Source organism: Apteryx mantelli, chromosome 7 (genome assembly GCF_036417845.1).
Source record: "Apteryx mantelli isolate bAptMan1 chromosome 7, bAptMan1.hap1, whole genome shotgun sequence".
Lineage (NCBI taxonomy): Eukaryota > Metazoa > Chordata > Aves > Apterygiformes > Apterygidae > Apteryx > Apteryx mantelli.
In genome coordinates this window covers 36844605-36854426 of record NC_089984.1, presented here as the reverse complement: position 1 = coordinate 36854426, position 9822 = coordinate 36844605, and positions in this window count along the sequence as shown.

The window sequence follows — 9822 nt, the reverse complement described above, 5'->3', positions numbered from 1 at the left end:
TAGAAGTAAGGAAACCCTCTGTGGATTTGGATAATAGTCTCAGTATTCTGACTACTAGAATCAAGTTGATTTTCCATAAAATTAGATGCATATTTTTTACACAAATGGTTTTGTACTTGTCCATTTCACAACATTTAATTGTGTGCAAAAATGTATTTTCATATTTGCACGGGTAACTCGTGACAGGCCTGAACAAATTATAAATGTGGTTGTCTTGCTAAACTGTCTGAAAATCAGACACTTGTTTGGCTGCCTGAACACTTCGAACATATCTTCTGCATATTAATGCTTTATACATCTTATTTTATAAGTACTAGGGAATACATAATAGAAATGCCATTCAGACAACTGGAGAGAACATCCAAAATCATATGTGCTATAATGATCTACTTTCCATATTCACTGAATATGCATTGTCTCACTTCTATACCCAAACATCATCAAATCATTCAGTTTCTCTTTACCTTTCCCTGTTGAATTCATTGTTTGTCTCCTTCTTCAGTCTTTCCACCATCCTCCCTCTCTCTTCTTGTCTTCCCATTTGCATTTTCCCACTTCTCAACTCCATCCTTAGTTCCCTACATTCTTTCCTCCCATTTCCACCCCCTGAGCAATGTATTCTCCAGCCCTTCAAAAGGGGAAATTTGGGAGGAAAAAAAAATATATCGCCTTCCTCTCCTTGCTCTTCCAGATATCTAGTTTGGAAACTTTGAAAATGTGAGAAAAAAAAACAGTAGAACCTCCCCCCGCCTCCCCCCCCCCCCCCCGAATGAATAGTGAAAGACTGTTTAGGGTAAAGTGTAAAAAGTACCCTTACAATCACGTGATAGTTTTCCAGAATGTTTCCTGCTGCTAGTAAATAATTCAAATGAAATGTGTAACATAAAGCAATTACAGTTTGTAGGTATTGAAGGCCAAATGTACTGTTGGTCCTTAGTATAACTATGGAATAATGAATATACCTAAGAATTTATATTCATTTACAAAGGGCTTTTTTTTTAATATCAGAATCTGCATTTTGTCCCTATTTGCAAATTATTTTGGAGTTCCAGGTGGATATGATTATCATCTCTTTTTAAAGGAAGTCAGCCAAATTGATGCTTTCTATTAATATGTTTAATCTTCCAGCCCTATTTTAATGCTGTGTAAGTAAGGAAAATATACTCATAACTAACTTAGTGTGCAGCAGAACTCTGTCTCTAAAACTAGCTATATTTGTCTTTCTTCAAAAGTAAAAGAATTATACTTAATTCAAATATATGACATAATACAAATATATTAATAGCTGTTCTCTTTGTGGGATAGCTAAATTACACATAATACATTCCTCATTCTCAGAGAAGTAAATACCTTTTAGTTTCAGAGAGTAAGCAATATAGAGGATCTGTTTTTTTCTCTAAACATCCTCTTTTTTCTGTCTTCATAACTACCCCTGTGCTTTGCTGCTATAAATATATGCAAGCCGTTAGATAGACTTCATGCTAGTCAGTAGCCTGACAGTGCTAATGGCGTGATGGGTCATAAAAAAGCAGTAGTTGCTTGTGATTTTCTCAAGTACCACAGATTTAATACTCAGAAGTTTAATGGTATTTTCTGTGGCAGCATTCCAGTGACATGATTCTTCTCACTACTCGTGTGCCATGTTCGGGACATCATTGACCTGTGTAGGTGGCACTCTTCCATAACGAGTGTTATGAAATCTATAATCATTGCTGGAACAGCTATATTAATTTAACTTTATGTGCTACAGTTACAGCTATTACATATGACCACAGACTCTACAGCTGATTTCCAAAATAACAGCCCATGAGGATAATGAAGGAATATTGCTCTTTAGTTTCTTCAGGCTTCACCACAGAGGTGTTTCCCTTTGTCTTCCTCTTGTCACAGTGACTCTTCACAGGAGTGGTGGAGTCACTGCCATATGCATCATGACTTTGCTTGGCCACCTTTTACTTCTGGTCCTGTTTTCTGCCAAGCCTCTGTGGTGCATTTTAGCAGAACTCAGCATTTTCCAGGCCTGTATGTCCTTCATTTGGAAGAGTCAGATCTGAGGAGATAGGAAAGATCAAACAACCTATAAACTTAATACATAAATAACCTAAAAGTTTTATTATTTTGGAATTCCAGTGTGATTGTGGCACAGGGAACCTACCTACCTGAAAAATCAGTATTAAAAGCTTGGGATACAGACATGGAGGGCCAAATTTGTGGTTGATGGATAGTTATATGGACTACAATGAATGAGACTGGAAAGTGTTTAAACATGAATAGAATGCAAGTCGGTTAATTTGTTTAATAACTATAAGCTGAAGTATTATAAGCTATACAGTTATCTTTTCTGAAAGATTAAACTCTTTTAAGAGCAAATATCAAACACGATGTTACAGTTTGTCCATCATACCAGCAATGACTGCTTCTGTAATATAGTGTCACTGGTTTTACTTTCACTGTGTGTGTATGTTTAAATGACAGGCAGGTATGGCTACAAGTTTACCTTATGAGCTTTAGAGGAGTAAAAGATTGTGACTGACGGTCTTACAACTGCTTGTGAATTTTCTTTAAGGTTTTGGGCAGTGCTCATGAATACACATTTCAATGGAACCTCTGAGTAGGTTAATACTGAAGATACTTAGAACAATGTAGAAATGGCAAAGAACTTCAATTTATTGTTTCTGTTTTGTATTTGGAAAGAAGCACGTTAATGTACTCATCCCATTAAATTCATTAATAAACAAGGAAGATGTTAGACATCCGTTAGGGATAAGCTTTTTAAAACAATCAAGTCTGAATCACTTGCACCCAGAAGTCCATAAAGAAAACACACTTGGCTGACACACTTCACACACTCTAACGATTTTTTAAAGTAAACTTTGGAGTGTTGGGGAAATTGCAGAAGCGGGAAACCTTTGAATGGCTTGCCAGTATTTGAAAAGGATTCTCAGGTAAGTGGCCAGTTAGCCTGACTTGAGCTCCAGGCAAAATAACAGGAAAGAGCATAGAAATTCGGTGATAAAGAATTGAATGACGGGAATACAACTAATGCTAGTCAGCATGGTTTTATAGAAGATAGGCCTGATTTAATTCTTTGAGAGATTACAGATGTAATCATACTGAATAGATATCATATGCTTTAACTGTTTGAAGATATTCAGCTAGCACAATCTACTACTGTTTATTTTAAAAAGTGGCACTGTACCATATACGGTCCACATCAATGAATTAAAACCTAAAACTGATGGTTCTGAATAATAATTTCAATGAGAAATAATCATCTAGTGGGGCTGTTCACAACTAGGTTCTCTGAAGAACAGTGCTCAAACCAAAGTGTTGCTACAGTTTTATACATAACCTGGACATAAATGTAAATTCATTGCTGATAAAATGTGCAGATGGCACAGAGGCTGACGCATGATAGATAATGATGAAAACATGACAGTCACAGAGCAACATGGACAGGTTGGTAAACAGAGTCCAAATCATCTTGAAAAATTGAGTCAACATGAACTTCTAATATGACATTTGAGGCAAAAATGATCAACAAGAATCTGTAAATCTATTCAGGAAGGCAATGTATGGGAGTAGGGAGGCAAATTTGCGTTTATATAAGCATTGATGAAGGCAGTATTAGAATATTGCTTATAAGTCAGGTGTCAGTGTTTCTAACAGTGCAAAAAATGGATCGGGTATAAGAAGAAAGCCACAAAGATTATCTGAGTGCTGTAAAAATACCTCACTGTGAAGGACAGAAAGAATGCAATTTGTTAAGCTTATCAAAAAGGAGACTGAGAGGTAACTTGTTTGCAGCACAGAAGTACTAACACATGGAGAATATACCAGGTATTAAAAAACTTTTTAATCTCAGAGAAAAGCATAAGAATAACCAAGGGCTAGAAGCTAGAGCCAATGCATTCAAATTAGCAATTAGACACAGATTAGTGTGCCAGTTAGCAGAACAGGTCGAGGAAGTGATGCATTTCTCTTCTTGAAATCTTCAAGTGAAAGCCGTGTTCCTTTCCAAGGCTGTTTTAGCCTGGCTAGATTATTGCGCTCGACCTCATGGTATGATGCCTTCCCCTTGTTTGTAATACAGCTTAGTATATTCCCACTCTGCATGGTGTTTTTTCTATTTCTACACAGAAACAGCGTGTCCTTAGATAGAGCCAATATAAATACTGTTAAAGGTAGTATCTCCAGCATCATTATGTATAAAAGTTGAGAAGAAAAATAAACATATAGTAGTAATAATAAGTGTTTTCTGATTACAATTATTAAATGAAAATTGTTGTACAAGAGAGAGAACATTTATTATTAAAATGAAAAAACCACTAGATGGCACTGAAACATTCCTTTACAAATACACTTTTCATGATAGCCTGATTATCCTTATTTTTAAAATCAAGACAAACAAGGATTTATGAAGTAGTATGAAGAATCCAAGCAGCATAAAATTCTGATGCTGGACAAGATGCATTTTCTTTGTTTCTGTTTATTGTATAAAACATATAGTTCACTTTTTAGTGTATGATTATCTGAAATATCTTTACACACTTACATGTTTGGAGGCTTTGTTTAAAAGAACTTAATTGGTGTCATATTATATCAAATACTTCCTCGAATATGGAATTGCATGCCATTCAAATCCATAGTTTTGTTGTTTGCCATACCCTATTCTTTTCCTGCATGAGTGAATTCAGTTAAATAAATTACAGTGATACTTGATTGTAAAGAGAAAATCTGTGGTCTCCTTTCCCACTAAGACATGATAACAAGACTGCATAGAAAAGGTTTATTAGTACACAATAAGAAGCATTATTGGTTTAGTAAAACCCAAGTAGACTCTTTTCTGGCACTGTGTCTATTTAATAAATTATTTACACATAAAAATTTATCACTGCTGAAAGCAGTTTCTTCCAGACAAAGAGATGCGGTCTTTAAATACTTAAGACATTAAAGTGGAAGAAAAGAAACAGCTGCCACTGCACATTTCCAGATAAAATTTTAAGCTTCTCAGATATCAGGGACTGACTGACTTGTGCTGATTTGAGGGGTCATAGGAGTGGTGAAAGCTAATAATATCTAGGAATTACTGTATAGGTCTGGTTGAAGAACTGCAGATAGTATATAGTTTACCATAACACATCCAATGTTTTGAAAAATGCAGATGATGCAGCATGGTAGTTTCTGATACAATTTTAGCCAGAAAATAAATGAAATACAAGGTTTCTGCAGATGACAACCTCACCCTGAAAAGGTCATTCAAAACCTACATGTATTAGCAGGGTGAATGGATGTGACTATGAGTATTGCTCTTAGGACAATCAGGGATAGCATGTCCCCTACTCAGAAATCACATGTGGATTTTTTGACAGTTTGAGCTTTAGGAGGTTTACTTGTAGATAAGACAATTGTCTTTCTGTAGAAGAAAGTGATACTAAATATAATCACTTTTCAACCTAGACTATTGATGTTTTGCTGTACAAAAGGATATATAGAATATAAAAAAGCCTCTAGAAATTTGATAAAAATCAGCCCCAAAATCTAACAAATGAACAACCAAAGAATTACAGAAGTCGTTCAGATAAGAGGTTGACAAATCCTAGCAGATACGGTGACAATGCTGAGAATTTGGATGGTTGGGGCACCACTAGGATATATTAGCACTGTATGTCAGCTCTGATCAGCAAGCAGTTCAAAAGAAGTAGAGCAACTACTTAAATACTCTATTGACAAGCAAGGCACAGATCGTTAGGCATTGAATCTGGTCCTTTACCCAGTTAGCATATTGTAGTATTACATCTAACTTCAGAGCAGAGGACTGAAAGTATTTTGTTAGCTTTCTTTACCTAGTATCTGTTTATTGCATTGCCATCCATGGGAATGGGCATACAACATATTTACTAACCCTATAATCTTTTTCATGGAAATCATATGAAAGTGTTTTCTCTTACTAAAAGCTGCAGGACAGGTCCATATCTATTACTTCAGCTCAGTCACTGGTAAAACCCTTTTTCATGTTATTACAAACTGCTGTCAAACCAGAGAAGACTGTGGTAAGCCAGGTGGCTCACCCTACACTTGAGCTGAGTTAATATGAGTTTAAACTTGGGTCAGCATGGCAGTGTAGGGATATACCCATTGTTGCATCCAAATTAACTCAGACTAGATACTGTGGTACCAATCACCTTTTTGTATGTGGGAAGACTGGACCATAAAACATCCAGACAGACACACACACACACATATACACTGTTTTCAAAATTCTAATTTATTTTACCCAATTATATAGTAAGATGTAGCACTACATTTGGTTGTTGAATCTTCAACAGTGAAATGTGATGAATGGCATATCAAAAAGCAGTGCTCTAGTGAAGGAGAAGGAGGATCTGCTGTGGATATGTTGGTCAGGCACAGCATCCTTAACCAGGCAGACAGTGCTGGAATACATCTTCTCTTTCTGTTCTTCCTTTGTTATCATTCTTGTAGCACTGTGACTCTCTCTTATACTTCCTTGTTCTCTTCCCTGTATTCTCATCAAAATGGGATGTTTTGTGTAGGTTGGAAACATTTTCTTTCCTAAGACCCCAAACTATTTCTAATGATAATCCAGCTCTCAGTGCTGCATTCCTTTAGTGACCTGCAGTGGACCACTTTTGATCTCTGTTTATCTCCTGGGGCTTCTGCTGTCATCCTGTGCTTGTAGTTTCAAGGCCTCTACTATCATCTCCTGTCCATCATCTGTGCTCTTGGGTTCCCTGCTACATCTTTGTGGCAGGGATTGGCCGTGCAGGTACCTTTTCTATCCATTTTTGACCTATAGATATAATTCTGTCACAGGTGTTAAAAACAAATATTCCCTTCCCTTGAGGTCTAACTTTTTAGACTAGTCAGCTGCCAGGTTGTCAGACTTTACTTAGGCAATCAGCCCTCTAGCTGGACTCTGTCAGTCACCACTGTGACTGAGGACCCCATTAGCTAGATTAGCTGAACAAGGATCTGTGACCTTAAGTGATGTGTTGCCCCCATGTCATATATATGAGGCATTTCTTAGCAGCTCAGTGTGTCACTCAGTTAGAGGTACATGTTTGTGACTTCCTATTTCTTGCTTCATCTTTTCAGTTTGTAACATTAATTTGGCACTAAGAAAACATTTCTCTACTGTGAGTGTGGTTGAACCCTGGAGCAGGTTGCCCAGAGAGGCTGTGAAATCTCTGTCCTTGGAGATATTTAAAACCCAGCTGGACATGGTCCTGGGCAACCTGGTCTAGGTGACCCTGCTTGAGCAGGAGGGTTGAACCAGATGATCTCCAGAAGTGCCTTCCAACCTCAACGATTCTATCATTAGTTCAATCATATTTATGTCAACCGATTAGAGATAATTTGTGTGGATAGTGTTGCATTAGCTAACTGTAATTTTATTCTGTGGTCAAATATTATAGTGGTTTTCATTTATATAGAATCTCTGATTTGGGTTGTTAATAAATGAAGTAACATGAAATGTCATAGCTTAACTCCTTTTAGGAAACAAAATAAACACATTTTGGTTCTTTTTTTTTCCTAGTTGTAGTTGTTGTTCCTTGTTTCAAGAACAAGTATATGTCTGGGTAAATAACATTAGGTCATCAGGGACTTTTGTCCAATTAAGCTATAATCTTTACTTTGGTTATGCTCTGGCTCTTGGCTTGTTGAGCATCTTACTTCTTGGATCTTCTGTTCCTCAGCATGGCCTCTGGCCATTACTTTGGTCTTGCATTTTGGCCTAGCATATCTCTCAGTTTTTTTGGTTCCTAACCTTCACTAGTCCATGCTCTACTTCCAAACTCATAAGAGCTGACAGACCATTTCCTGGACAAGCTTCCCCAACACTATTCTTGTAGACAGAGTTTAACAGACTTTTGTTTTGGGGGCTGTGTGTTCAGGTCCCTGGCCTGTAAGCTCTTTTTTTCAAGTTCAGTGATTTCACAAGCCTTCTCAGGTCTATGTCATGGCTTTATTATTCTCCTATTAGGTTTTCAACTTGATCTTGATTCTCCTTTGGAGTCATCTGTTTTCACTGGGCTGCTCCTGGGAAGTCTCTTTTAGAGAACTTGGTTGTGAGCTGTGATTTTATGATCAAAAATCAGGCTGCTCAGCTGTGTCTTAGGTATGGGGTCACAGAGTGGAGGAGAGACACTGTGATGCCACTGCCACTGTGTAAGCCTGAGATAAAATTCCAATTCATCAAATCTTTTATAAAGGATAAAAGACTTGACACTTGCCAAATCTTGATCTTTTTCAGGTGAGTTTAGTAGTCTGAAGTATTTCTCTAGATCTCCTCAAAAATGAGGGAGATTTCCTCTGGTCATCCTAAAAAACAACTGTTCCCAGACCTAAGAGGGAAGACTGGCCAGTTTTCTCTATACCTTCTTTCTCCAGGATAATAATTTTTTTCTGGGACCATCTTCCTCTTTCTCATTAACTGCATCAAGTTATTTCTATGATGTCTCTAGTTCTCCTTTTTTAGCTGTAAGAGATGGGCAGCTACTTCCTCTGGACTCTGCGATTATAGTACATGTGTATCTATCTATCTATCTATCTATATACTAAAAAATCAAATTTTTATTTCTGTCATCTGTAAAATAATTGATTTATTCATAATAACTGTGTGCGTGTGTATTTTCATAGCAATTTGGCAATGTTCTGTTCTCTAACAAATTAATTAAATATGACAAAAGATTCAGTACTTTTTCACACTGCTTGATTTTTAGTTTGGGTCTTCCAAACAGAAATATTAGTCCAAAAAGAAATATTAGTCCCAGATTATATTAATCATGAGACAGTGGTAACAAACTTAAATGTATTTTATACTTGGGCAAATCAGTATGTTTACATTCACCCTGCAAGAGCTGGTTTAATCTAGCTTTATTTTTTTTTGGAGCTATTGAGGGATTTGTTTAGTCCAAGAGGATTTGTATTGATTTCTGTTTCACTTTTTTGGTGAGCTTTATTCTCATTTTGCTGTTCTATTGATTCTGAGTGTCCTAGCCCTTTGAGTTGTTATTACAAATTTTGCTATATTTATGCTGTAATTCCATTAAAATAATCAAGAATTTAGACTGTTTCACAGCTATTAAAAATCTCAAGTTTCAACCAGTTTCCTGGAGTCTGAAATATCTTTGAAAAGGGCTGACCATGTATTTCTTTTTCCAGATTTTTTCAGGCCTTTAGGCAAACTAACATATATTATTTATTGATCCAATTTAGTTATTGGATGCTATTGATCATTTCACTTTTCTGAAATGTGTATGTGGAATTAAAAGTCAATGAATTCTATTTCATGTCACAGCTGAATATTTTTTATGTATGGACTGAATAACTGTATAAATACAAGACCACTGAAGAAGAGTAAAAGAGTTTCCTGCAAATAAAAGTAACTGTAAGTGTATAAGACTGAAATTAAAAAACAAGTTTTTTTTTTTCCTGGTTGATTAATCAATACACATAACATCAGCAAGGTTACCTACATGAATAAAATGACCAGGACAAACAGCCCTCCTAGGAAATCCCAAATTACACCTTTATCCAGCCTCTAAACTTGGAAATGGGACTATTTTAGCTGCCTGTAGACTCTCAGATATACAACTTTTACTACTTTTCATATGCCCTGGGTTTGATCAAAGGGCACAAGCAACTGCTTAACTTTAAAGCAGTTAGACAGTCCCATAGAAGTCAGAGGGACTAAGTTACTTAAAATTAAGCACATCCTAAGAGGATCTCTCTCAGGGGAGAGAGAATAAAATTTATAAGGAAGTCAGCTCCAACAGGACTGGTTATTAGTGATAA